At 41.2% G+C, this 6377-nt stretch overlaps 1 long non-coding RNA gene across 1 annotated transcript; it reads right to left on the bottom strand.

Annotated features, from left to right (window-relative positions):
• Window positions 1-3490: 3490 nt before the first annotated feature.
• Window positions 3491-5943, bottom strand: LOC113973258. Its single transcript, XR_003536179.1, has 2 exons — window positions 4186-5943; window positions 3491-3737 (listed from the first exon to the last, which is right to left on the bottom strand). It is a non-coding gene; the product is annotated as an uncharacterized LOC113973258 (long non-coding RNA).
• Between the last annotated feature and the right edge of the window lie 434 nt (window positions 5944-6377).

Genomic DNA, 6377 nt, shown 5'->3' with positions numbered 1-6377 from the left:
ATAACAGCACTGACTTCCTCAGACATCAACAGTACCAGTTACCAGTGGATTTTTGCATTCACTGAAGAAGGAGGTAATATAATCATATGCATCAAAGGCTGAAAGTGGAGCTATCACTTATCACTAAAATATTGCTAAACATGATTAAACACGGTTCAGTGGAAATATCAGAAGCTGACTACCCAGTGGGATCAAAAAAGCAGCAAACAGTTCAGAAATGTGTACTCAGTTAATGCTTACCAGATGCAATCAATTTAGACAGTCAGTTCCAGTACTTAATTCATACCTTTATGAAATGAGTACAGACACACTCCTCTTATGGCTAATAGTTTTCCTGCCTTTACGTTTTACTTTCTCTTCCAAGCAACACACCAGCTTTTGTTTTTCGAACTCTTTGCCACTCCCCAAGAAAGCTGGAGGTTCCTTCCAGATAGCAAGTTTGCTATTACTTCCTTGAGCAGATCTCAGTTTTGGTAAGGGTAAATATGATGACACAACACTTTTAGGGTTTTGCAAGACATGTGATTTCACTGCACATGATGCTGTGAAAATAAACGAGAACTGCAAAGTCAAAAGAGCCCATACTGAATAGATTACATGTTGCCTGGAATTTTGTCACCCTGGGGGTTGTTCCTTGCAGGGTCCCACGGGTTTCCGTTCTGGTCCTGGTGGAAGATATGGAGATAACAAAAAACTGTGGCAGAAATTACGGATAGGTCAGCTAGAAAAAGTGATCCAGACTACTTGTTAAAGGAAGGTCAGTTAAACAGTACACATTTTGACAGACAAATGAAAGACTATGAAGCTAGGGATAAATAAAGGCAGCTTACCTACAGGAATAGGGGCTTTATCCTAGAAAATGGTGGTTTAGCAAGGGATTTAGGTGAATAGGCTCGTAACCAAGCCTAGGGGAGCTCTGGGGATAATTCATAGCATAAAGGCCGATTTGAATCTCAAAGAAGAGCAGGGATATATTTAGCTGCCCTACTAACATGCTGGAGAACGCTCAGACAAAAGCAACAAGAGTGATTAGAGGTCTAGTAAATGTGAACTCAGGGCAAAAATTAAAAAATGAGACTGTGCCTAGCATGGAAAAGAGAAGACAAGACAACAGTCTTCAAATATGTAAAAGACAGCTGCAACAGAGACTGTAATAAAGCGTTGTCCATATCTGCTGGCAATAGCACAACATGTAACAAGCTTAATGTGCAGCAGGGAAGATTTATGTTAGCCATCAGAAATATTTTCTAATGATAAGGACTACTGGGCACTGGAACATATTGCAGATTACCATAGGGTTAAGAACTGTTTAGGCTGGTGGTTTCCAATCTTTATTTTGCACCAAACTTCAATTGAGAAAACTTACAGGGTTCTGTCTCCCATTGTTAAATGGTAAAATTGTTTTATCCTAAAACAAAGAGCCTTAAAAGCTTTTGAATACTGGAAATAATGATGATGATGACACACATGAAAGTTATCACACAGCGAACTCACCAACTCTATTAGAAACAAATGAAAAGTCAGTTTGGGAGTTACTCATCTGCTTGTAATGGTCTTAGGAGAGGGAGGGTGCTGGAAAACTGACTGGGATGTGTCTGGGACATGAAGGAGGTGATACAGTGGTAGAATTTGTGGGGCTGTGCAAGAGGAATCATTGCAGACAACTGCAATGAGTCCATCTTAAAGCAAGCAACAAATAACTGGGTTTGGGATGAATGGAGATGAAGGGAAACTATGGCCTCTTGTGGGTGTCCATGGGCTTACTGGCATGACACAGGGCTGGGAGAAGAGAGGACCAATGTGAGAGACATGAGATGATAGTAAGGCAAAAGGCACAGCTGGGGGTATTTGCTGCTGAGTTGCACCAGCTTTTCCCTTTCCCTTCCCCCACAACTGTGGTGACCCCATGGTGTCCCCTCACTGGGGAGAATCCCAACAAAAGCAGCTGTGCATCTCTGAGGGAGGCTCAGACCCAGTCTTGAGGCAACTTTATTCAAGCAGACCTTTTTATGATTATAAATACCTTCTGAGCAACCTTTGTCAGATAAATTGACCTTGCCAAGCAAAAAGCGATGCAGAGATGCTGTCAAAGGAAAGGGTGACATTTTTCTGTTTTCTGTGCTTCTCGTGCTGTTCAAACTGTACCTGCCCAAAGCCTGGGGAAGTGTACACTGATGTAAATATGCACGTGAAAGCATACGGAGGTCCTGCTCTGCTGGCCATTGAGGGGCTGTGCAGATGGTGCCCTCAGTTACCCCTTTCCTGAGAGCCCAAGGACATGTCCTTGCATTGTGTCACTCCTACATTTCCCACTGAAATCCCTTATTGCTCATGTTTAGGAACTGGAGTCACGATCTCAAATGTCGTCACTATAGCTGAGTAGAGAAATGCCAAGCCTCCCACTATGTTTGTGTGGGTAGCACCTTTTCTTTGATTAGCTCAGAATACTTTCTAATAGGAGTTAACCATCCTGACATCCTTAGAGGACTGGCCTGCTGTGATTAATCTTAATATCTCTATCTTACAAATAGGAAAATCAGTACTAAAACTTGCCTAACATCATCCTCTAAATCGTTGTTTTAAGCCTGGGAAAGACTATGCTCTCTCTCTTTTATTAATTTTTTTTTTTCCAAAGAGTTGCTCTAGCAATTAAAATGCACAGTCAGATACAGGGAAGAAGCCAATCTGGAAATGCAACTCTTTACAGTATCTGTATGTTAAAGAAGGCATTACTGATATTGTAAGCCCTGTCTGGATGGGTCTTTATATCCTCTCAGTTCCTGGTTCAACAAGGACTTGAAATGTGTCTGGCTGAAGTCATAAACTTCCAGTGCTGTCCCAGCACTGTATATACTATGATTCCTCATGGAGGGAGTCCCAGCCCATGCTCATTGTTCTGAGACTAAGAAATGCTCAGAACTGCAAAAAACACAAATCACAAAACAAACCTGGTGAAGTTTGAACAGCAGTTTTTGAACACCCCAATGTGGACGGTAAACCACAACAACAGTAACAGGAAAAGCAGCACCACAAACGAAAACCCAGTACTCCATTTGAAACTAAATTCATTTAATAAAGTAGAAGAAATTGCTCAGCAATGAAAATCTCCAGCACCACCACCCTGACCACATAAGATACATGAAAATAAACAGACTTGTGGGCACACCTCAAGTAAGCTTAAAACAGCAGCCTCCTCCAAAACAGTCTCCACACTAACAGGGTGATTTCACTGCCTGGTATAAAAAATGTTTGTCAGCCAACTGTAATGAATCTGTTTCTCAAGAGTGCATGCTATATATAAAAATTGTGGTTGGTAACATGTACAGGACGTTTGTGCCAGACCACTATTTTCTGACCTCGATGAACAACAAAACTGAAAGTATTTCTGACAGAAACCAGTTATAAGTTATAGATCAGGTAATAACTTGGGAACTTCAGCAAAGTCACAGTTCAGCAAAGCCTCCAGAAAATATTTGCAATGATGTTTTAGATTTAGTACCAAAACATCACTTGAGGTCTGCTTTAGCAGAAGCGTCCAGGAAATTAGTTTTATTCTTGCACTGGCAAAAAAACTTTGAAAAGGGGGCAATCCATGCTGGAGAGACAGGTCATAAAGGGCATGAAGGTCTGCTTGCTGTAATGGGTGGCAGGTAACCAGGAGATCCTTTCTGATGCTCAGGCACATGACCAGATGATTGAGCAGGGGAAACATCTAACTTCTCTGACCATGAGAAAGACTGTAGGTACAGACACATACATGTCATATCAGTAAAAGGTAAAAGACAACATTTCTTAGAATTAATTTTTCCCTTATTTGTGTCAAGGAGTTGATGGGTGGAACTGGAAAATCAATAAAATGTACACAATACCAACATTTGCTATTAATAAACAAAACCCCAACTTCTTTAAATGTGCTTCATGCTTTGTGAGGAAGGTTGAATAAACCAGGCATCAAAACAAGTTTTGTCCTTACATCTAACGGATGTATCAAATAAGAGAAGTAATAACTGTACCTAATGAACAGACAGGCTGTTTCTGGTCACTGAAGATATTTAAAGACATGTAAGTTCTTAAAGATACAGATGAGCTGTCTGTGGCACCTCCCAAAGCATCTCACTGGAAACTAATGACAGTTGTGTGAAGTGGGAACGCTACCTGCTTGAGTTGCAGTTTGGAAAATCTTACCCATATCCTTCTTGTTTCTAAAATGAGCATGTCTTGACCTTGTCCACCTGTTTCTAGCCACAGGCTGGAAGAGGAAATGAGCATTGCTGCTTCTTCCACTCCCGACTGATTTCTTAACTGTGAATGAATGAGTTCAAATAAAGAAAGTGCTCTTTTCACACCCATTAGGTAAACTGAAACCAAAAGTCACTACACTGAAAATGTTTCTGCATAATAGAAAAATAAACACTTTGCATTTAAAAAGAGCAAATATCTAACAGATAAAATATCAATAATATGATACATGATGGTTCAAAACAATCTTAAGAGTTAAGGTTAGGTTATTTTTTTTCCTGTGACTTTGCATATTGACTTGAAAGTTGCCACTATCAAACTGGCAAATCAAGGGCAACAACTGCTGGAGCTAGAGAGAATGGTTTGTCTGAAATCTCTTACTTCTCTGCGTGATCTCTTCTTCTGGGCAGTGCAGATCATCTCTACAAAAGAGCGGGGCCTGATGGCACTAGGCCTTCTCCCAGTGTACAAGATGTACTGGAGATTGCAGATGGAAAGGAGAAAAAGGACCAGGAATGGAGAAAAGGAAGCTGATGGGAGGCTGAGTGCATTGTCTGAGGCCACACAAGGAATTTGTGGCAGTCAGGTGAGCTAGCCTCTGGTGGTCATGGAGGAGGTGTGCTGATTTCAGTGACTCTTCCCCAGGAAGACAACAAGGTAATGATACATGAATTATCAACTGTCACCCAAGTGTCCCTTCAGAGTGACATTATTATTCATCAACTCCTGGTAGAGTTTGTCCACATGTGACTTAGCAGGGAAAAAACCTGAACTAAATGACATTCTGCTGTATTTTGAACAAAGCAGGAGGCAAAAATGGAAGAAACTGGAAGTCACCTAGTAATACTATCAGGATACATGTGATACCTAGCAAAACCCATTTCTCTCAGGTTATTGACTAATTCAGCCCAACCCAGGCACACACAAACTGCTGGTCTACATCAGCGTGTGCAGGGGTACACTTACCACAGTACAAAACTTAGTCTTCCCTGTGGAGGTCATTTGACAGAAGATACTGTAAACTATTGTATCTCTTGGTAGCCAATGAGGAGGGATTCTCTATTTTGAAAGCAGTTCTGCTACTATGAATATGGATGTGAGCATGGGCTATAACAAGTGAACAGTCCTAAAGGAATTTCACCTTGTTTAGAATGCTTGTTAGTGTCACTATTCTTGTTCAGTATTATCATTTTCTGGGAAAAGGGAGGCAGACATTTACCTGCCTCTGCAAAGGCCAAGGCAACGGTCTAACCAAACTCCTGTGCCTGGTTTGCAGAGATCCCCTAGGTCTCTTTGTATCCTCTTCACGCATACTCCACAGCATCAAGGCAGTGGACCTGATGGATCTGATAGGTGAACTTTGCAAAACAGTGAGCATGAGGGATTAGTTAAATTCTACCAGGTTTGGGAAGAGGAATGAACAGGGAATGAAAGAAAAACACTATATACTTTCCTCAAGAGGGATAGGGCAGTGCCTTACAAATGGAAAATAGGTTTTCTTTTGCAACACGCATAAATCTGGACTCCCTTCCCTTACTACCCGCACCCTCCTGGGAGCATCTGCTGAATTGTAGCTCCCTTGCCACGGCCTTTAGAGCAGTGTGTGGCTTTCAGCCACAGTGTTTTTAGCTCTCTTTGGAATACAAACTTTGGGCTTCATTCAAGAAAGCACTTAGGCATGTGTAATTCCTTAAATTTCAATGTGACTATTCATGAGCATAGAGTTAGCACATATTTAATTGCCTTCCTGAATATGAGCCAAAATAGAGAGTATCCCAGGAGTGCATGGAAAAGAAACTTAGTTTTCATTGCTTTAATAGAGGTAGTTGCTCCACTTAGATGCATTTGCAAATAGGAAGGTTTGGGACTTTTTGCTAGCACATCTCTAGAGGGTAAAGCAGGCAACCAATCCTACTGCAAATATGATGAGGATCGCTGGTATCTGCAACCACCCCAAGGGGGAGGGTTCATGTGAGAATTGATACTTTTTCTCATTTTTTGTCTGCCTGCCCAACAAGTGCTCAGCTCCAATGTTCTCCTTATCCATTTTTGAATTTGTCAGGTTTTATTAATGTCCTTTGGTTGAGAAAAAGCTCGATTTAGAGTATTCAGTCATGCAGGTAAAAATAGAAAACTTT

The sequence above is a fragment of the Neopelma chrysocephalum genome, unplaced genomic scaffold, assembly GCF_003984885.1.
Source record: "Neopelma chrysocephalum unplaced genomic scaffold, ASM398488v2 Primary Assembly neopelma1_23b, whole genome shotgun sequence".
Taxonomy (NCBI): Eukaryota; Metazoa; Chordata; class Aves; order Passeriformes; family Pipridae; genus Neopelma; species Neopelma chrysocephalum.
Note: the sequence above shows the minus strand (reverse complement) of the source record. Positions and strands in the feature narration are given on the sequence as shown.